The following is a 23422-nucleotide window of genomic DNA, read 5'->3' as shown; positions in this document are numbered from 1 at the left end:
CAAAAGTTCCTGGTCCCAGAAGAAGGTTCTGGCTTCGGAAAAAAAGTTCCTGCAGTGTGAAAGCGGCTAATGTTTAGGAACAGAAATTTGGCTGGCTAATTCAGCGCTGATCAGGTGACGCCCATCCTGCTCTTGCCAGGATCCACCCATGCAAGGGTGGTGTCATGCCCCGATCGTCTGCTCCCAATGTGTACCACGCCCACCTCGTTACCTCGTGTGATTCCCTGATTGTTCTCACCTGTGATTCGTTACCCTTAGCCTGTCTCCTGTATTTAGTCCGTGTCTAAGTCGGTAGTCCCCAGTTCCGTCATTGTATTGTTATGCGTATTAGTTTTTGTCTGCCTTCTCGTGCCAATTAAAACCCTGTTTACCCCTCCATCTGCCTGCTCTCACCTGCTTTCCTGGTCGCCCGCTCCGTGGCACAACAGGTGGGTTTGACAGCAATGATATTAAGATAGGAAAATGGTAAACCTTTAATGTTAACTATAGTCAGAAGACACTAGATTAGTGACTTGGTGGCTAAACAAACACATTATGTTCACACTTAATATAGTGTTGTTTGCATTTCAATACACCGACTGCATGCTTTTCTTAATGAGCACATGAATGTATTCATTCATGTGTTCATTAACATGATGTTGATGATGATTATTATTATTAGATTGTGTAAAACAGTCATCATAAATATAGGCTCAGCCTACAGTGTAATGTTTGTGTGTAAAATATCAAATGTGCCTAAGAAGCAGGGTGGTGAAGTATTAAAATTTAGCAAATATAGTCGGGTGAATGCAAATAGGGAGGATTAAGCTTCCAAGACAAGCCAGTGAATCACAACACGCTGCTTTGGGGAAATGGGTACAGATGAGTGACACACTGTAAAGCCTTGAAAGAAAGCCACAGCATGTTATAAGATCAAGATCTAGAGATGCAGTCGTTGGGAGCACAACCCGGTTTGTAGAACTTAACGACTGTTTCTGCATCCGTTTCTGTAGGTCTAATGGCAAGTGTCACTAAATCCTTTCTATAAAACCTTATTGAAAGGAGAATTATAAAAACCTTTATTCCCACCAATCTATAATATGAAAGAGACCATATCATAGAGACCTTTTCTTGTTTCTTGATCTCAAACATATTTTTATAATGCTAATCCACAAACGTAGAATATCCTTTAATGCTTATTGAATTATTCCCTGATAGTTGATGCCTGAAAATAAGATGATCATCTAATATGATAAACCTCTAGAGAGAGTCTTTAGGTACCATATCACATGGAATCATCTGTTAGTGCTGTGAATAATGATTATAAATGCTGATGTATTACGTTTAACTATGTCTTTTCTTAGCTGGGTTTCTCACCCAGGGAATTCCCTCAGGACCATGGGAAAGGCTGAGCAGCTGGATAAGTAAGGTGTTGTTTATTGTTTATTCTCAGGAAAGGTGTTTTCCCCAGTGGAGAGATGGCAGAGTCCTGCATGGGTCCACTTTTGGAGACCTGCACCCACACGGTACAGCACCACACCCGCCCGTGCACCCGTGATTATTTCAAAGTTGAATCCGCACCCGCCCGGGCCCGTTAACATTCTGCCCGTTACCCACCCGTAACCATACCTGTCAAGTTTTGGATTTGAAAATAAGGGAAATTTTCTGCCACCCACCGTGAGCCATCCCACCACCCCAACCAAGCTCCAGTATCCCTTACATTTTAAGACAGGTGTACAAGAAAACTAAAATAACCACCTGTCATTTACATTTTATTTTCATTACACATTTTCTTTTAATTTCTCATGTTCACTCATGTGGCTCTCTGGCATTCACTAATGACTTGTTGCAGACTTTGTATCCTTGTTGAAGTCGTCACAGAAGGTGAAAGTAACGTTGTTTTTGGCACACAGCATTGCCATTTTAACCTCCGCATTTATGACCTGGTTAATGTTGTAAATGACCTGCAGACTACTGCAGGTGGCAGTTCTCGCGAGGTTACTGACAGTTCAGTTTGGAGAGGCAGAGGAATTTTTTAAAATGATATTATAATACGGGAGATTACGGGAAAATACTAATACGGGAGGACGGCGGGAAAGAGGGGTAAAATACGGTAGTTTCCCGGCCAAAAGGGAGACTTGACAGCTATGGCCCGAACCCGTGATAAATTACACACTTATTTTTTCTATGCACCTCTCAACGTGACAAGCGCTAGGCCTACATGAATTTTGAATTGAAACGAAAAAGTCCTTTTAACACAAAATCAAATCAGATAGATCTATGCTATCCTTACTGTGACGAGCGTGAAAGAGAGAACAGGACGACACGCTTCTGCAAGGATTCAGACGTGTATGTCAATGCTTGTAATGGTGCGTTCGTTTTTCTCTCGGAACTCGGAAATTCCGAGTTGAGTGACATCACGTACGACAATCTCCCGTTCGAGCTACCGCATCTCTGAACAAACATGGCTGCCTCCATGAACACGCTGCTGTGTGTTGTTGCTTTATATTTTAGCAGATTTGGAGTGAGATTATTTTTTCCGAGAGACAAACAAACAAGAAACACGAACTAGTCAAACCACATTAAAAGCTTTATAAAATATTTTAGCACATTCATAGCAATATTCTTTTTTCGAGAGGCAAACAAACTACAAACAAACAAAGCAAGCGATCAGTACAAGTTCTGATTGACTTGGCAGCAGATTTTTGTTGATTGTGTTATGTTTCTTGTCGTTTACTGGTCAATACGATAACTTATTGCAACCCCAACTAGTAGGCATCTTACGTTAGCAAGATAAGTTTGGTGATAATTAATGCAGCTAGCGAATTACTTACATAAAAACCTACTAGTTGGGGTTGCAATAAGTTATCGTATTGACCAGTAAACTTGTACTGACCAGAACTTGTACTGATCGCTTCTATTGCTCATCCTGGCAATCTATTGCTCATCCTGCTAGTCCCGGATGTAGAGGGTTGAATTTCGGATCGTATGTTAAAACCACTGAAATTGTGGCAGCGTATTTGAAATAGCCAAAATAACGGGACTGAATATTGTAAAGCAGAAATAAGAGGACTGAATGTTACTGCTTGAATAATACAGATGTGAATAAAACACATGGAATATTTTCAACTGAATTTGTTCTTTTGAAATTTATTTTGAGGCGAAATTAAATTAACTGAATTCATGTGGTTGAATTATAAACATGCACTTTAAAATACGTATCTTTTGGAACTGAATTTTGGAAGCCGAATATTTTTGTACTGAATATGTAAGCAATGAAATTACGATTGAAATGTTTTCAGTTGAAATATTCAATGTTTAAATATATGCAAATATTAAATTACAGTTCCCAAAAATTCAAAGCGTCATTAATGCAATGCGTTTTTATTCGATGAGTGTAATTCAACGTGTTTTTTTTCCCATCAACGACTTTTGTCATTAATTTACTTCCATACGTTTCCGACGGGAGGTGACGTTTTTCGTGACGTTTCATGACGTTTTCATCCGAGTGCCGACTTGCATAGAAATAATCGAAAGCACCATAAGGTACCCCCGATATACCGAACACACTGTGATGATGACAATTTGTACATGATAGTCTAATACATAGATATTTTCGCTTATGTTATTTTTGCAGGCTACAATACTGTTTTGATTGACCTGCTACCCGCCCGTGTGTAATGAATTACCCGCCCGCATACCCGCCTGTAAAATTCCAGAACATTAAAATCCGCCCGTTTCAGCAACTATCTGCGGGTACCCGACCCGGTGCAGGACTCTGAGAGATGGTGTAGGATACTGATCTGAGACCAGCATCAGCCACAGTTTGAGTCGGGTGTGATGACCGAACCTATGTTCAAGTACTAGAAATTCAATTGGCTTTAAAGCTCACTATGGGCGAACAGTAGAAAAAAACAGATTTTACTCAGTCTTATTTTGGCACCTGGTACTGAAGGATATGTAATGCACTTCACATTTATTAAATTATGGCCAGTAATGTTTCTTTCTTGCATTTTCTTCTGTGTGGTTCTGCATGCTTTTGGTTAGATTCTTCTTGTTTACAGATCTTCATTACACATCTCACATCGCATCCATTGTGAAAGACTATCAGTAGATAAAATGATGAGAAGGTTGATCCATTCAAATGTTGTATTAGCTCTATGGATGAATGAAAAGCTGATATTGATTGTTGCTGACTGTTTGCTTGTTAGTCTGCGTAATATTTTTTTATTAATAGGGCATAATTTTAGCATAAAAGTTGTTAATTTTGCATAATTCTGCCACTTAACATTATTTAAGGTGCTGTTAAATTTATGAACTTAAAAAGCTAAAAATATATATTAATACTAACGGGAACAGTGACAATATGAAGTCCCATTTGATAGGAATAAATCTTTTTTTTGAACTGAAAAGGATGTGTCTAATTCAAAGTGTGACATAATGACCATGCTGAAGGGGACTTTCCCATAAAATAGGTTTTTGTTGAGTTCTCGTTAAACCAGAATCGCCATTATCGGGTGCTGGCTGAGCTGTTATTGTGATAAGTGCACGGATTTGCTCTTATTAATTTAGCAGGACATTTACGACAAGTTGAATATGGTAATAACAGGGCAGTAAAAGGCTTTGGGTGTTGAGGAATCATATAATTGCATGTTTAAGGTTTTGCAGCTTCTCTGCCAGGCGGAAGATGTCAGGGTTTTCTTGCTGAATAGTCTGAGCTAGAGACTAGGGTCTGACATTCTCCGATTTCACTGTCGATTGCTTGAGACCTTTTTCTGCTTAACAGACTAAAATCTTTATAGGGTTTTGTTTTTTTTCTCACTTTTCTTGCTCTTGGTCTGTAGTCCGTTACAAAGAGTCTTGCCAATCGCTCAGTGTCTTTCTCTCGTGGCGTCTGAAACCGAAGCGCCTTTGTCCCATCTCTGTTCTGCAGGATTTGTTTTGCACAGGTTGATCTGCTCCATAATCTCACACATAGTAACATGTCTAGCCCTATTCTGTCACCCAGCCACCATACACCAAATACACCAAGAGCATGTGTATTTTTCTTTTTCCAGCCTCCCCCTTTAAAATGCCCCCACCCCTCTGCCCTTAAATGCCATACAGCCAGTGGAGACTCTTGCCCCCAGATGCATTTCTGAGACAGAGAAAGTAGCATCCATTAACTCCCACCCCGCCCAGAGCCACATACCTCTAGTGCGTTGAGGGGGTCTGTACCCAACTTAGCAGTGGCTGCAGGGGCATGTGTTTGTTGGCCGGCCCACAGAGGCCTGGGACAATAACCCTACAACCACAGGCAGCTTCTGAGGCCACAGCAGTGCATTAACACACGGGGACCTGCCTCATTATTCATCTTCGGCTCATCTTTGGGGGAGGGAGGCTTGCATAAATGTGTCGAAAAATAGCCCCGGAATTCCTGGCGGGGACTGTGGAAGGGGAGCTGCCCTTTCAGAGGCGTCCTCCCAGACTGCCTGATGTACAATTGAATTTAGTCGGTTTACAAAAGGATGCTGTTGTACACGTGGCCGTTTTAAAGGGGAACCTTTGCGACAGATGCAGGGGACATGCTCGTTCCTCACTCCTCGTTCTTGCACCCCCAGTGTCTGTTCAAGGTGCTGCACGCGTTCTTGCAGGGCCCTCCAAGGTTCTGTGGGTGTATATCTGTTCAGTCTGTTCGCAACGCAACAGGAACAGCACGCGACAGCTTTCAGGACAAGGGGCTCCCAGTCAGCTCATATATGATCTTTCATGGGGAGGCTAGGGGGGCAGGTGAGATACTGGAGACGAAAGTACAGAGAGAGACCTGTGAATATCAGGCGTCTGTGGTAAAGATGTTCCTGATGCTGGTAAGGGAGTGTGTACTGATTGGGGGGTGGGGGTCTGGGGATGCTTTGTCCCTTAAGTCAGAAAAATGCTACTTTGGATTTAATTGACTGGATTTATGGAAGTTGGGGGACCTCTGAGGTTTTCTCTGAGTTGTTCCTCAGTGGTTCATTGAGGATGTGTGTGGGGAATAGGTGTGCAGAATGCTTTGGATTAAAAGTCTGCCGGACCCTTGCCACAGATTCGTCATGACGGCTCAGCGGCCTCATTAGCCTCACTGAATATTTTCACAGCCCAACACATGGCCTGCCCTTCCTAGGGCGCATCACCGCCTGAGTGCCTGACATTCAACACCCGGCAAAGTGTGAGGAACGATGACATAACGAAGACATTCAGTGCGGGTGCCGCGGCCCTGCACGCTCGTACAGTGTGTGCGTGAGGGAGACCTTGTAGCCCATGTCAAATTTTGCCACCTTTCCCCTGCAAGCCCTATCTAACATTGGTGGAACATTCCGGTTAACCCAATCGATGAACTCGTTCACGGTAGATTTTGTAATCATTTTAGCATTATTTTTTTGCATCTTGGCTTTCCGAGGGGTCAGTGGCAGGTCTCACGCTGAGGACACAGCCCTCCGTTTGTGTCTGCCCATTCCAGGTGCCCTTAATAACAACCCAATTACTGTGATGAATCTGCGCTTTCACATAAAAAAATGATTACATCTCTTTGCGCCCCATAACTAGTAAGTACTATTTTTTTTGTCAGTGGTATTGGACGGAGGCGCTGGTATAAATAGTATACATGATTAAGTACTAATTGGACTAATTAGGCTGGGGAAATGGTCTGGGATGAGCACCAGCATCCGCAATCCTCTGCGGGCAGAGTCTGAGAGCCCTACTCCAGATTGAAAAATCCGAAGTCGGCAACTCCGGTGAGAAGTCAGGATCGTAGTTTTAGATCTGTCTTCCTCTGTGTAGCCGCATAAGTGATGCAAGGTTTAAGAAAATAAATCTGGATCTCACTCATGCCTCGAAGGCTTAATTGAGTAACAAATCACCCTAGAAATCCAACCGGTATTCACAAAGCCCACATGTATAGGTCGCTCAAGTCATTGTGGTGTGTTGCCACGGATACAGCCTCTCTTCTATCTTATTGGTTTTCTCCTCCTGGGGGATTGTGGGAAGAATGGCATCCTGACCTTCAGGCTTCTGTGGACCTTGTTGAGTTCAGCGAGGGGCAGGCTGCAGTTCCACTGGGTGAATCCTGTGGGGATATGACTCGGAGCACGTGGTGATCACTGGCTCGTCGTGGCCACTCGTTTTGACGTCAACTCTTTTTTTTTTTCCACCGTGAAAGTGAACCGCTGTTCGATTAGTCATACGGGCACAGGGCATGCGGATGAGAGTTCACTGCCACACAGAGTCTTAACTGTCCTCTTTTGATGAGCTAAGTATTCATATTGTCCTGTCTGCATGTAATCGTGGTGCCATTGCAGCAAATCCGTGCACAGTGACTCACAGCCCGTTGCAGTATCGGATGGCACAGTGACTCGCAGCCCGTTGCAGTATCGGATGGCACAGTGACTCGCAGCCCGTTGCAGTATCGGATGGCACAGTGACTCGCAGCCCGTTGCAGTATAGGATGGCACAGTGACTCGCAGCCCGTTGCAGTATTGGATGGCACAGTGATTCGCAGCCCTTTGCAGTATCGGATGGCAAAGTGACTCGCAGCCCGTTGCAGTATCGGATGGCACAGTGACTCGCAGCCCGTTGCAGTATCGGATGGCACAGTGACTCGCAGCCCGTTGCAGTATAGGATGGCACAGTGACTCGCAGCCCGTTGCAGTATTGGATGGCAGTGATTCGCAGCCCTCTGCAGTATCGGATGGCACAGTGACTCGCAGCCCGTTGCAGTATCGGATGGCAAAGTGACTCGCAGCCCGTTGCAGTATCGAGTGGCACAGTGACTCGCAGCCCGTTGCAGTATCGGATGGCACAGTGACTCGCAGCCCGTTGCAGTATCGGATGGCACAGTGACTCGCAGCCCGTTGCAGTATCGGATGGCACAGTGACTCGCAGCCCGTTGCAGTATCGGATGGCACAGTGACTCGCAGCCCGTTGCAGTATCGGATGGCACAGTGACTCGCAGCCCGTTGCAGTATCGGATGGCACAGTGACTCGCAGCCCGTTGCAGTATCGGGTGGCACAGTGACTCTCAGCCCGTTGCAGTATCGGATGGCACAGTGGCTCGCAGCCCGTTGCAGTATCGGATGGCACAGTGGCTCGCAGCCCGTTGCAGTATCGGTTGGCACAGTGGCTCGCAGCCCGTTGCAGTATCGGATGGCACAGTGGCTCGCAGTGTAGCTTGGGGGCTGAGTTTCCTCTCTGGATGCTCCTGTTTCCTGCCACAGACTAAACACATTCAGTTAAGTATTGCTGGCATCGTTAATTTCTGTGTGTGCTTTTCAACAGGCTGACCTTCCACCCACAGCATCACCTGCAGGGTGCCTGAGCTTTCTTGGGATGAGCTGCAGGCTCACTGTGACACTGTCCTGGGCAATGGATGGACAATGGATGGATGGATGGATGGATGGATGGATGGGTAAATACACTAGTAAGCAAGAATTGTATACCAGATGCAGCATTTGAAATGAAGACTTCAACTTGACTTTGCTGTTATTGATTTAAAGAGTTAAGCAGTTGTCCAAAAAAGATCTGAGTAAGAAATTCTGAAAGTTGTGACTTGTTTAGCGTCGATTGTTTAAACTGCAAGATGAACAAGATAGGAAGCCACCCCCCCTCCGCCCCCCCATTTAAATGATGTCAGTAATCTTACTAACCGCATTCGACCGGCGAGTCAAAATACCACGCTTCTTGACTCGCAGTGGTTCGCTGGTGCGTTCGCTGGGTGTAAGGGATTGCTGAGAGAGCAGAGGAGGCAGGTGATGGCTGGGGTGGGGGGGTTCACAGACGGCCTGGTGTCCACCTCAACAGCACCTCATTGATTTATTGTCGCACGTTCACCTTGAATGAAGTTGCAGTTGCAGTGCCGTGGAATGAGGGGGGACACAACATTGTTCGTGCTGTCAGAATGAATAAAACAAAACCTGAGGGACCGTAGTCTCCATCTTCTGTGTTTAAAGGGCTGCTGTAGAGATGTTTTGCCAGCTGTCATTTTTAATATTACACCCTCCTCTAACAGAGGAGTATTAACCCCTATTACATCAGAGTCCTAAAGTGGGGAAATTTATCATGACCACTGAATATACTAGGAGTCGCTGCTCCTGTAGCATGCAGATGCCAAACCTTGCTTCTGTTTTCCAGTATCAGACATGATTTTAACTGTGAATATTTTAGAGTGTGATTGACAGGTATGTAAGCTGTGTTCTGCTACCATTCCCTGCAGTATGGTGGTTGACTGTTTCTATATCTGCTGCTGCTGTTAGATCTGTAGCAGCCGCACATTTAAACAGTTCATTGTCCATCAAGTTGCCCGAGTGAAAAGTATCGCCCTAAAATGCCGAGCGGCTCGCCACTTAAATGTGACTGGCGGCTTCCAAGTGCCTGGCCTGCGGAGGGGGAGGGGTTAGACAATCGCACAGGGTCCTCCTCCTCCCGCCCACATAATTGGCGCCCTATAGAATCCGGATGAGCATGTGAAGACACCAATAGGATCCCATAAATCAGGGGATGGCTAAGAGGCTCCGCAAATGAGCCTTTAGTAATTCGTGCAATCTGGGCGTCAGGTTTCTCCCCATTGCAGTCGGGCCTCAAATATTCATGAGGAATAAACAAGCCAGTCTGGCTCTGTGTGGCAGTGTGACAGACAGTAACATAAATATGACAAAAGACTTGGCAAGGCATTGTGGAAAGGGGGGGGGGGGGTGTCAAAAAAAGCTAACTCACAGATTCGCTGAAAGAGGACCAGAGGAGGGAACGGGGAGCCTCTTGAAGTGCCATAACTCCCTGAGGACTGCAGACGCTGAGATTATTCATTGTCACCCACTTTTGATAGATCTGATAAAGTTAAATCAGATCTACATCTCCTCAATATGCCAGTGAGCGAGGCCTCTCTTTTCCTTCCATTTTTTTTTTATCCCATGTCTGTCTTTCATTACTTGAAAGAAATGTGTTGCCACTTGGAGGAGCGAAGTGTTCCATATTTTAAAAGGCGCTGGAGCTGGGGGGAGGTCGGCAGGTCCCGCCGCGCTTATTTCCGTCTCCTCCCGCGATCCTGTGATGCGTTCCCGTGCTCCACGCGACTCTCGGGTGACAGCAAGTCTGCTAATGTTTCAGTGCTTATCATTTAAAAACAAAAAAAAAAAACAACTGTGATATTCATATTCATTTGAAATGATGCCTTTTTAGGAAACATTCTGTCTTCAGTGATCTGCTGTTGAGACAAATTAGCATCTTTTGTGTTTCCAGAGACAGGGGTCCCATATCGAACAACTCTGTCATACGATGTTATAAATTACCTATAAATAATCACACATTTATTTAAAGAGTAGGCAAGCGCAAGGAAGGCAAGATCAAATAAGTTGAATCTAAATTTAAATAATTTACCACCTTTAAAAGTCTGCCTAATGTGCTGAAAGTATCTTGAGATGTGACAGGTTTGATTTTCACTTTGAGTCTTCACTCTGACTATCCGCTGAGCGTGTGGTTGATTCCATGTAGCTTAGGGGACTGACATAAGCCAGTTAAAATGTGTTAAAGGTTTGGGAAAATGCAGCTCAGCATCAGTTTATTTCACTGCTGGGAATCTTTGGTTTACTGTAATGTCACCACCCAATCCGGAATAGACGCGAGAGATCAGTATTGTGAGTTTATTTTTACTAGGTATTTATTGCTGAGCTACAGCTAAAGCTAAGCTTTTCCTTCGTAAGGAACATCTTGGCTGTCTTTTTACATGAGAGTTTCTTAATCGACCGCAGTAGGTTCTGCCAGTGTTCTGACATAAAGTTACCTTGTAAATGATGTGTACAGTATTGACTTGTCAAATGCTTGGTTGGATCTGATCATAAAGTCTTACAAAAGAAGCTGTTTTATTATGCGTGAGGGGGAATATTCACTGGAAGGCTTTAAAAGAACCATCCGGAGTATTACGATGCCACCTGGTTTTTATAAAACAAAGTAAACAATCCATAAAGATCCATCAGAAACCTGCACTTCTGCCTATCAGTGTGGAGCAAGCCCCCCCCTTGTGGGGTAACATTGCCTTTTCAGGGAGGGAGGGATTTTGCTGGGTTCGTTGGGAGGGATTTTGTTTTGAGCATGAAGGTAGCTGGAGCTTTTGATTCGAAATCCACAGACTGGCATGAACCCGCAGGGGGCTTGTCAAAAAAGAGACGCATTCAGTCGGTGAGAAAAGACGGCAGCACCTAAGCCGGTGCTGAAACTCGCTTCTGCTGACGCCGGGCGCCTCTCCGCCGTCCAGCCCACGACAGAATGAAAATTCCCCTTATGAATGCATATTTACCAGCCAGGGAGACAGGCGGCGGGCGGGTCAGGAAGGCGGTTATGGTGTGAGGCTCGTCCCCAGGGTGTGGACTTTGTCAGTCCCAAATGGCAGGAGGATATTAAAATGGCAGGCAGTGCATCGCCGCCATGCTCCACTACGCCATGTTATTTTTAAGAAATGTTTGATGTGCTGCACAGACGAAGCCCCCTGATGCGAGTGCGGGACTGGCGGTGCTCAGTCTGGGGCTCTATCAGGCAGCCCTATATTACACGCCTGCTCATTGTAGGCTGTTACACTCAACACCGAGCGCAATACCATTTTTAAACGTGGCACCGTTCTTTCCCAGAATGGGGTGAGTGCTGGTGGTGTGTGTCTGGGGGGGGGGGGTTATGTTCACCGCTGTTTTCTTTACAAAATCTGCATGGAGCAGAAGCGCTGAGACTTGAAGATCTCTCTGACAGTACACACCTAAGTCTTGTTTTGGAGCCAAGAGGATGTAGTGAATGGGAGTTCAGACACGTGTTCTGTCTGTTTGTTCTTGGGGGGGGGGGGGGGGCTGAGGAAAGCCTGGAGCCTGGACACCATCAGTACTTGTTTTTACACCTTATTTTATTGTAGATCCTCTCCCCTCCCCTAACCTTGAAATCTCTGTATAGTGTTTATTTGTGTGTTTAGTAAATAGCTTATTTCTAGATAGGAGCTGAGTAAAGCTTGTTGGTGATAGATGCTTGAGAATCTTTTTAGGGGGGTGGGATCTCATTTTAAAGATGTGTGTCCCCCCTTTGCTAGGGAGGCAGAAGATCCCAAAAGTCCCTTTTCTCGGTGTGATGTCGTCCTACTGGGACTCAACCTTGTTCTCTGGAAAGTGGCCATGGAGGTGTATATCCCTGGGTGGGGGGGTATCTGCGGGTGAGCTGCCGTGCTCAGTGTGGAAGCTACAGTAAATAATTAAATCTAACCGGGGCTGAGAGCGGTGTCGCCCATTTCCTGTGCTATGAGCTGCTAATTACTCAGGAATTTGCCTTCCTTGCGTAGTAAAACTCATTAAAAACAAGGGTGAACGAATGCATAAATTTACCCTAAAAAAAGGCAATCTGTATGGATAACAGGCCAAATGTGTCCCTTAGGAAAGCAGAAAGTGCTAATTTACAGCAGTATTAAGAGTAAAATGCCTTGCCAGGCTAATCACCGTATAGGGGTCTGAGTGACCGCGCTGGAATATCCGCCTTATAAGATCTAATGCCATTCTAATCAAAATGCTTCGGTACATATGATCTAACCATTTATACCACCTTCTTATGTAATAAATAATTTTGTTTATATATATATATATATATATTCCATAAATCCATTCATGTTGCCAATGTAGAGGCCTTTCCTTTTCATTGTTAATATTAGTATAATTATCGCAGCTGTTCCTCTGGCTCCTCCCCACGCCTGCGGACGCATTGGACCGGCGTCCCGCGTTCGGTGTGCCGGGCTTCTCTGAGTGACAGTGCCGCGTCTCGGGTCGGGGGCCAGAGCAAGCTGTCAGCGGGATGGACCGGCTGCACGAGTCTGAGCCCATTAGCCGCCATGGTTGGCCTTTCCGTCTGCAGAGCGCCCCTCTGCTGCTGTCAACAACGCTTGCCGGGCGACCAAAAGCTCACTCTGCGGGTCGCTGCCATATTTCCGTCGGGTCCGCAGGGTTGGGTGACGGCGCTTGGTGTGGGGGGGGGGGTCCAGGTAAAAGTCATAAAGGCTGATGGCGAAAAGGCAGCCGGGCCCCGGCCTGGACAATGGAGACCATCAGAACTGTCACGGCAGCAGCCCTGCTCACCGAATAGAGCCGCAGCGGCGTCCGTGTCCCTGAAATCTGTCCAGGTGCCGCTGTTGTGCCGCTGCGGGCCTGGCGTACCTGCCGCCAGCTCTATACATGTGCTAATGCTAAAAGCTACTTTGTATAGAGACATTATTCATTCGAATTTGCAACAAAATGTTCCGGAATGCCTCCCCCGACTCCCGGTCATTTGTGTTCAAGCATGGTTGGCGCATCTATAATCCAGACGCCCCCCCCCCCCTACCATTTTCAGAATATCCCTCCCTCCCTCCACAGACTATTGTGGGATTTAGAGGGGATAAAACCCTTTTCCATCCCCCACCTCCATTATCACACCATCGCCATTGTGCAGCAGGAACAGTGTGTGTGTGTGTGTGTGTGTACCTGTGTACGTGCGACTTGTGCGTGCGTGCGTGTGTGTGATAGTATGCGTGCATCTGTACGTGCGCGTGTGTGTGCATCTATACCTCTGTGTGTGTGTGTGTGTGTGTGTGTGTGTATATATGTGTGTGAGCTCCTCTCTTTCCATGGACACTGCTCTTTGATGGAAACTGAGTAAAAAGTATTGTTGGAAACTGCAGGATTAGGTATAAAAATAGATTTATCTGATCTGGGGGGTGGGGGGGTGGTGAAGCATAATGTTCTGACTTAGAGCAAATGTTTAAATAAAACATCCCAATCTTTCTTTCATTGCAAATACTCGCTAATCTAGTCACACCTTCCCCTGTTCAGCTGCTTATGAGAGGGACGCCGTATATTACCTAAGAATAAGGGGTAATGGAGCTTCTTTGCGTGCCTGAGACCAGGATGTAGGTTATTGTTATAAAAATGGAAGGCAGAGCTTTGCCATAATTATGTTAAAAAAATCCATAAAGCGGAGAAGAGTCAGTGGCGCCCCCATTTGTCACGCTTCGTTAAAACGTGCCCGCTCCCTCTTGTGATTAACGCGTTGACCCGTTTGGCTTAACGAGTGTGCCGCTCTCGGGCTGGGCTTCCCCCACCGAGGCCCAGGAATGCCAGAGGGGCCGTGCTGTCGGGCGCTGCACTGTCACCTACCCGTCAGTTGGTGGTGCTGGTTCCCCCCGGCCTCCCAGCCCTCGGGCTCATTCTGCCCACTGCAAACGGCTGCGATTTTCTGGTGTTAATCCCCCCCCACGGATTCCAGGATGTGAGGTGCAGTGCTGGGTCACAGTGAGCTTGGAGCAAGGCACAGGGCACCAGGAAGGCACACTTACCCAGCGTGGGAGTGCCATGGAAGAAACCCACCAGGCCCCGCCAAGCCCTCGGCTCGCCGTCTCTCTGCCAGAAGCTTCCGGCTTCCTTAACCAGCAGTCATCCTGCCATTTTTTTGTGTCTCTGGGTTCCATTGACGCTGTCGGGTTTGTGCTGCAGCCTGACACTGTAAGGTGTCACGGGAAATGTCCGATAATATGTCTGCACAATAAGTCCGGGGGTGTATGTGATTTCAGAGCTGCACAGCTAGTATTGGGATTAAAATAACCTGAACATTACATAATGTGCTATTCTAGTCCATTTACCAGTTCTACATTTTGATTCCCTCTCTCCCAGGTTTGAGCCCATGCAGAACATTACACAGAGGTCTGGGTTTCACAGAGTATGAGTCCTGTCCTAGAGTCGTTACCCTTGGTCTCATTAACGGTTAAAATAAGTTACTAAAGAGCAAAATTCCCTGCAGCTTAGAACTGAGATAATTGGTCCAAACAGTTTGGATGGGTTGAGCAGGTAGTCAGGATGTGTGTCTTTGTGTCTGTGCATATGTATGTGTGTGTGTGTGTTTATGAATATGTGTGTGTCTGTGTGTGTGTGTGTGTGTGTGTGTGTGTGTGTATGTGTGTTTATGTATATGTGTGTGTGTGTGTGTATGTATGTCTGTGTGTATGTGTGTGTGTGTCTGTGTGTGTGTCTGTGTGTGTGTCTGTGTGTGTGTGTGTGTGTGTCTGTGTGTGTGTGTGTGTGTATGTATATGTGTGTGTGTGTATGTATATGTGTGTGTATGTATATGTGTGTGTGTGTATGTATATGTGTGTGTGTGTGTTTATGAATATGTGTGTGTGTGTGTGTGTGTATGTGTGTTTATGTATATGTGTGTGTATGTATGTCTGTGTGTATGTGTGTGTATGTGTGTGTATGTCTGTGTGTGTGTGTGTCTGTGTGTGTGTGTGTGTGTCTGTGTGTGTGTATGTCTGTGTGTGTGTGTGTGTCTGTGTGTGTGTATGTCTGTGTGTCTGTGTGTGTCTGTGTGTGTGTATGTCTGTGTGTCTGTGTGTGTTTGTCTGTGTGTGTGTGTGTGTGTGTCTGTGTGTGTGTCTGTGTGTGTGTGTGTCTGTGTGTGTGTGTGTGTGTGTATGTCTGTGTGTGTGTATGTCTGTGTGTGTCTCTGTGTGTGTGTGTGTGTGTGTGTGTGTGTGTGTGTGTGTGTGTTTGTCTCCCTGTGCTCACCCTGTCTCGCCACTCCTCCCCTTCCCTTCACAATGTCACGGTCCTCGGTGCAGGAAAGGAGGGGGGAGAGGATGCTATCCTCTTTCCGTTCAGAGCGGAAGGATCAGGCATGGGGGGGGGGGTCTCGGCAGAGAGAGTGTGTATTTTCCATGCCATGCTGTATCATGATATCGTTGCTGCATATGGCTGCTGCCCACGGTCCCTGAACGCCCCCCCCCCCCCCCCCCCCTCTCCGGCTCTCCTCCAGAGTTTGGGGAACAGCGGAGAGCAAAACCACAGTGAAGGTGTGTGACACTAAGGCAGGTGGGTGGGGGCGGGGGGTACGGTCGCCCCTGCCGGCAGAGTAGTGAGGTTTGTGAGTTCTTTACTCCTTCCCTCCACCCTTGGGGTATGGCAGTCTGCAGCCTAGGCTCCAGTTCCTGAGTTCATTACTGAAATTATGGTCTGTTAGCTGAGCTCCTCAGTAAAGGCCTATGGCTGGCCATTAAACTCACACATGTATGTTAATATAGCAGCATAATGGCAAACAACACAAACCTTAATGAGCTCAAAATGTGTTCTGCTCATTTCTTGTAGTTTATGGATTACCTTTATTTTCATTGTATTGTCTTTGTTTCTTAAGGTTTTCTGCCAATGTTTAAATTGAGAAAGGTAGTCAAACTTCACCTTTAAATTGAGAAAGGTAGTGAAACTTCACCTTTAAATTGACATTTTAGAGGAGCTTCTGGCACACGTTCAGGTTAACTGGTCACAGATATTTCACACGGAAATACGGCATTATTGATCTGGATTTTTCATTTCACAGGCGATGAAGTGTGTTACGGCTGCAAAGGCGGCTGAACTGGCCATGCCAGGATCCAGCAGATTTCTTGCACCTTGACCTTTGATCCTGAGTTTGTCTATCTGACCTGACATCCTATCGCATGTCACTTTTTACCGCGTGATTTTGGCAGCCTCCACCTGTCGCTATTTCACATACAAGCTCAGACCCCCCTCCTCCCCCAATCCCTGGCAGGTTAATGTCCCTCACTTGCCCTCTGACCTCTGGAGAGCCTGGGATCAGCAATCATACGACCCTCCTCCTTGGAGGGATGGGTTAACAGCAAGGTCAGCTATTCTCTGCCTCCCGCGGACACACGCCCCGGGCCGGTTTCAGGCAGTCAAGGACTTCATCCAATCTCACCGCGACAGAAACTTAAATCTTTTTAATTTCCTCCGTCAGTGTGTGCAGGGCTTTATAGTTTGGAACTAATTCAGCCCAGTGCTGGGGGTCGTAAAACTAAATAGATTGTTCTGACGTGTCTTGTTAATCGGGCGCTGGCCTGGCCCCTTCCCAAGCGTGTTGGGGAAACATGTTTGATTCCTGACCTAACGTTCCAGTTACCCTGCTAGTTAAAAGAATGATACTGCTTCAGTCCCCTCCCCAGGTCAAGCCCCGCCCCCATCTCCCTCCCGGCGGTTGCACCTCTGCCCGACTCTCCTAACAAATCTCACACTAGCTTAATGAGGCACTGGAGAAAAGATTTCGGAGGTATTCTCCTTTCGAACTTGACCCCAGAGTTTCCATATCTGATTCAGAATCAGCAGAAATATGAAGGTGAAAATGCTGTTTGGCACTGCCGATGGCATCAGCGTGTCGTCACCGCGCCGATGGCAGGAGACCCGATTCTGGCATTGTGCTTTAGTGGCCAGTAGACAGCGGTTAGCAGGGTCTGGCCCCTTGCTCCGATAGCGCCAGGAAATGCATGCTGCCTTGAGGAGGAAGTTAGCCGTTTTCTTTGAGCACTAATTTGCCCTCTGCCTCCAGCTGAACCAAGCAGGATGGGTTCAGCTGTAAAAGGACAGATCATATCACATTAAATGGATACGCGTGTCTTTTTTTCAGCTGTCTGCATGCGAAATCTTCCACTTCGCATAGGTCACTTGTCCAGATGTGCAAACTGTCCCCAGCTTTTACCTATGTCGCCGTAATGGCCTGGTGGGGGGGGGCACATGGTGAGGTATGGTGACATGGTGTGTTTGCGGTGTAAAGAAATGCACATAGCTGGGGGGGGGACACCGAGCCCCCCACCACATGCCTGTTCGGCCTAGCCTGCCAGAATCCCTGCTAATTAAGCAGAAAATGGAGGGGCTTGCTAATTTAAAAACCTCTAATTACATTTCAATTACAGTTGTGATTCCAATTGATAATTAATTTAGATAATTCAGCTCTCTGCTAGAATCTGTCTTTGTGGATATCTGAAGCAGGCTGGGGCACTAAGCTCCATTAAGACATTAAGATGTTACATTCATAACCCCTAGGGGGTTTTACCATTATTTCGTCTGGGGGGTATGGGATACGGGTTGGGGGGGCCTTAAGGGCAGTGGAATGTTTTATGAATAATGCCTGTTGTATGAATAAAATTTGTGCGTGGTGACTCGGGGTGGGGGGGATTTTGGTTCTTGTGGCTTATGTCCCCCCCCCCCGACAGCTAGGTGAATGGATGTCTTGTGCCTGTAGCTTCCAGAATACGTCCCTGACCCCCCATAACTCAGAATAGGACAAGCAGTTTCAGAAAATGGATGGGTGGATGGACGGATGGATGGACGGATGGATGGACGGATGGATGGACGGAGGGATGGATGGATGGATGATTGCATAATTATATTATCGTTCAATGATAGTTTAAAATCTGTGCATCTGGCGTTATTTAAATGACTCATTAGTCCAACCACACCCTTCCGGGGGGGCTGTTTCTTCCTGGAGATGCAAGGAAACAGATTCCTTTGTGATGGCTGCCCCCCGCCTCCCACCCCCCTTTCCAAAAGCGCCAGATGGCACATGAGGATTCTCCTATTAGTGGGAAGGTCCCTGATTTTCTTTCTGTTGCTGATGTTGAGATGGGCCTCCTCCTGTTTCTCTCCATAGTTTTAATAAATTTGCTGTCTGAAGTTCATCATGAGGACAGTAGTGTCCAGGAAGGCGACCAGCCAAGGCATAGGCTTTGCGTGACCCTGTGTGACCCTGTGTGACCCTGCACTGAATGATTGTTCATGGATGGATGGATCCTCCAAGGCTAGAGGAGTGTCGTCTTAAAAGGCTCATTTCAGGATATGGGGGGGCACTGTGACTTAAAATTCACCTTTATTGGAAGATCTCCAGTGAACCGATGGTAGTGCCTGTTGAAACGGAGTGTGTGTGTGTGTGTGTGTGTGTGTGTGTGTGTGTGTGGGTTTCCATCCAGCCATCCAACCCCAACCGAGCCCTAACCATAACCATAAGAGTTTTTGCAATTTTAGTTTTTTCATTGCAGTCACAGATTTTTATTAAATTGAGAAAAAAAACGGGTATTCATTGCGTTGTGGGGACATTATTTCCTCATAAGGTAAGGTATACCCACTAGCACACACACACACACACGCACACTTAAATAACTGTTCATACCTTAACCCCTTTGAAGATCACACATGCCCTTTGTAAGCTGTCATTCATTATTGCTGTTTTTGACTTCAGAGGAATCTTTTCTTTTGTCTTTATCCTCTCAAACTGGCAGATCTTACATTTTCACTTAAGGTCTTTCAGTCTGCGTATGTAATTCTGTCAACATGGTGTTTTTCTTTTTTTTTCCTATACAATGCGCCGTTATGAACTCAAGCTGGATTTAACACAGAATAATGCATCAGTCATAAGACATAAACTGTATTCCATTTCTTTTACTGTTGGTGCATATAATTTTATTGCATAATTATAGCCATTACTGTGCAGGAGGAACTGTGTGTGTTGAGAATGATTGTATAATGTGGTTTAAGTGTCTTAACTTGATGGAAACTGTAGCACACTAATCCTGTAGGAATCTCTCTCTCTCTGTCTCTCTTTCTCTCTCCCTCAGTTGTGTAGTTGTTGTTGACACTTGTCACCACTTCTCTGTGTGTATTCAGCCAGGGGAGTGAGCAGATTAATCCCGACTTAATCCAACAGCCCCACAGGGAAGCTGGTACAACACATTAACAAAGAAGGTCAAGGAATTGTGTCGAAACCAGAGAGCTTAACTGATTACAGATAGAGCTTCTTCCTTTTCTCTCCTCCTTTTATCTCTCATTTATCATGCACAGCTCCTCATAGCCTCTTATCAGCCCCCGAAATTCCTCCTACGGGGAACCAGGAGTGGGAATGGAAAATCGATGCTTATCGCTGGGCGGGCCGCAGTGGCGGTGGTGCCGTTTACATGGAATTATCTCCTGCTCGCATCCTTTTTGTAATGTAATCCCTTTGTATGTATGATCTGGATCTCACCGTCTGCAACACACAGAAACATAGGATGTATTTTGGAGGTTTTGTTATTGAAAAACAATTCTTAAACAGAAGGAACCCCAATCGCGGATCCCTGTGTAAAATACACCACACCTGTGGCTCCAGGCTCATTGAGACCCAGTTCTGAATAAGCAATTACAAAAGATGGATGACTGGGTGGATGCTTGGGAGTGCGTATATATGTTTGAACCTTTTCCATATATATGCAATATCTATATTTTGTTTTATATATATATCATTATGTTCTTACACGGCAATTCTGTGTGCTTCTGACAGCCCTCAGACCTGCACAAATTGTTCTCTCTGAAAGTGACATGTAGCCGTATTTCGGAGTGTGACTGCATGTTTCTGTAAGGGCTGTTTGTTTGTGCAGATTACTATTCTGCAGGTGTAGTGGGGAAATTGAGTATCCTCTTTATTTCCTCAAATGTGGCAAATGATCTCCTGATACTAATGAATAACTGGTGTTTTACGTGTGCTGGAGAGAACATGGTCCTGATTCAAGAGGTGAACAGGGGAAATCAACCAGAGCACCATAGAGGGAAGGAAACCTCTCTGTCTGGACTGGGAATCTCCGTCTCCCGGGAATGATAGGAAGCATGCAGGCGTTCATTTCACCCAACGCGAGCTTGTGTGAGTGCTTGTGATGAATCGCCATTCATTAGGCATGTAGCATTTTATGTATGGGCAACAACTGCGAGAGGTAATGTAAAGCTATTATATATAAATATGTATTTCAAATGGGTTTTATGTGAGGTTATGTATAAATTGATGAATGTTCAAATGCGTTTAAAATGTAGGTATACATATCTCCTAAAAGTGTGGAATCAGCTGCCTGTGCGTCTTGGCTTTCTTTGCATATACATGGATCGCCACTCTTGTGGGTGTCTAGGAGAATCGCCCTTCGTGTTTAGGCAGCTCAGAGTTTTGTTTCAGAAGCCAGTCAGCTGTAGTTTGAAAGTTCACCTGTGATCTCGTCCTGCAGGTGTAAGGTGACTTTCTTCTGTGAATGAGCTGCATTCTCTGTGTATCACTGATCTTAAAACAAAGAGACAGCTTCCTGTAGATGCTGCTTTTGACAGACCTGATCTGGGTAACACCTTCCTGGAAACTTCTTGCCAATGTTTTGCTTATTCAATAAATGTCATGGGCGCTGTTCATCTCATAATGCCGCCATTCATTTGAGATGTGCAAACTCCCCGGGGTAATGAGGGGAATTGGTGTTCAGTGAGAGAGACGTCTGGATCAGAACCGGATGGAACAAGGCCCGCCGTGAATGTGTTACGGAGGGTATAGCACCCTCATGTTCGCTATGGTTCCCTGACTGTTTCCACAACTGTTCCTCCCACCTTTGAGACCGCCTGAGGTAACAGTGGGGTAAACAAGGCTCCCGATCCAGCTGTCGACCACCAACTGGGTTAAATGGGAATTAAATGGGTATGGGACTTTGGCACTGCGGGTAGCAGCTGACTGATTACTGAGAGTTTGGCTGATGATGGAACCACCCGAATGCCCCCTGTCCAGGGTGCGGAAGGATCGACCTGAGCCCACTTATATCAGGGGCTTTGGGTCTCTTTCATTTTTCGTTTACTTCCTTTATTTCCAGCCTTTACTGTGAGGGGTCACTATTTGCTTTTAATTCCTTTTTTTCCTCCTTCCTTCCTTCTGCCCTACTTTTTCACCTTTACTTGTTAGCTTTTTCAGGGCCATCCCAGATATCTTCATTCTGCCTGTATCTGTTGCTACCCCCCGCCTTGACCTCAGAGTGATCTGGTACTGGAATGAGTTAGATACTTGTTGGCCACTCAGCGCATTTCTCTGCCCACATTCTCCCTGGGCACCTCTGCTGCTTCCCGCCAGCGGAGTTCACAGCTTCGTCCATCATTCTGACAGAGAGCAAAGTTGTTTTTGTTTGTGTGTGTTTGTGTATGTGTGTGAGAGAGAGAGCAAACTCGGCCTGCCTTGCGCAAAATGAAGGCTTGCTTGGTTTTGTTTGTGCTCTCTCTTCTGTTTAATCCACACTTTGAACGAGGCTCCTGTGCCCTGCTTTATCTCTGGCTCCCCCCATAAAACCCGGCCTGTTCCGAACCAAGTGGCCTGTTCTAGCCCCCCCTTTGAGCCGCCTCCCTCGGCCAGCCCATCCCTCCTGGTTGCCTTGGGAACCTGTTTCTCATAAGTCCTCTGAGTTTACTAGACCTTGACTCAAACATGTTTAATTTAAACTGGAAAACGACCAAATGGTATGCAGACAACCCAAGCCAAGCAGAATAATATTACACTCCTAAATAGAATTACTGAAATAGAATGCAGGATGGATTCTTCCCCTCATTTTTTTCCCATCCTCTGTATCTGCTGTCGCTCCTCCCAGTAACAATGCGAGATGCCTCTGTGGAGTGACCCTAAATAAGACATTAAAAACTTCCATCTTGCTGTCAAAGTAGCAAAATCTGGCCAGACTGATCAGAGAGGTGACCAATGTCTGCGCTGCTCATCACTTGTGCTCCCGTCTCAGCCAATGGCTGAGGACCCACCTGCTCCCGTAAAAAAAAGTAGGACTATCAGTCCTCCATGCTTATCTGCTCCATGTCTACTATAGATGCGTCTTCTGTCCAGTCAGCCCTCTATTATCTCCTGTGGAGACATAGTCATCAAGATGCTACTCTGGGTGATTCCACTTCTCATGGGGCCCATTTCCTGACCACCTATTTTGTGCCAAATCCTCAACATACTGTACCAGACCGGCCCAGACCAAACCTGGATCTGTTCCCCGGCAGACCTCTGTCCCTCTGTTTCTGTTTGGACTTTTTATTTTTTGTTTTGATTTATTTGTTTGTTTGTTTGTTTGCAGCGAGGGAAGCATCTGCCCCCAGCTCCCGTCTGCACCATTCCCCACCAAGTCGAACCGTGGCTGGTGAGTCACAGCGGGGTACTTGAGAGGGAAGATCAAAGGAGCGCAAAGCGAGGCTTGTTCCATGCAAAATGCAGCACGGCTGCCTCCAGCGTCTGCTTACGCGCCCCCCCCCCCCATATTTATTGGCCTTCTTTTTGCACAGCACTGCATGATTCAAATGTTGTAGGAAACAGAAGCACATCGGGGGTGGATCTTGACAACGTTGGCAGACCTAATAAGAGATCCTGAGTCTCTCTCTGTGCGTCTCCCTCACTCCCCCTGCGATGACATCACCTTCTGAGGAAAGCAGCGAGCAGCTCACAGCACCTCCTGCTGGACCGCAGCTCATGTGAGTGTCCTTTAGAGTGGCTCCATTCATAGAGAGTTGGCCCTTACTATTCATGTTATCATACACTAGGGAGTGTGATGTTTTTCTATATTCTCACAGAAATAGACCAGTTCCACAAAGCAGGATTAAGGGAAAGTCTGACTTATATCGACAAGTTTGGCTCATTTAAGTGGGAGTTCTGTTCCATCAATGTGTCTTAAATGAATCCCTGCTGAGCTACCATGGTAACTTACACGAGTGAACAATTCTGCTCCGGACCAGGTTAACTCGGTTAATTGAGCGTTGTCTTAAAGAACGCCTGATGATGAAAAGCGTACCCATATTACAAAGGTTAAACATGAAATGCAATG

General features: G+C 46.2%; 1 long non-coding RNA gene across 2 annotated transcripts; it reads left to right on the top strand.

Moving 5' to 3' along the window:
- Positions 1–318: 318 nt before the first annotated feature.
- On the top strand, positions 319–23061 carry LOC111848806 (uncharacterized). 2 transcript variants are annotated; one of them, XR_002839391.2, is made up of 4 exons: positions 319–428; positions 1433–1505; positions 22682–22744; positions 22887–23061. It is a non-coding gene; the product is annotated as an uncharacterized lncRNA (long non-coding RNA). The 2 variants fall into 2 exon arrangements; XR_002839390.2 differs by lacking the exons at positions 319–428; positions 1433–1505 and adding an exon at positions 3445–3525.
- The last annotated feature ends 361 nt before the right edge of the window (positions 23062–23422 follow it).

This window comes from Paramormyrops kingsleyae, chromosome 3, assembly GCF_048594095.1.
Source record: "Paramormyrops kingsleyae isolate MSU_618 chromosome 3, PKINGS_0.4, whole genome shotgun sequence".
NCBI classification, from domain to species: Eukaryota; Metazoa; Chordata; class Actinopteri; order Osteoglossiformes; family Mormyridae; genus Paramormyrops; species Paramormyrops kingsleyae.
This window is presented reverse-complemented; position numbering and strand designations above follow the sequence as displayed.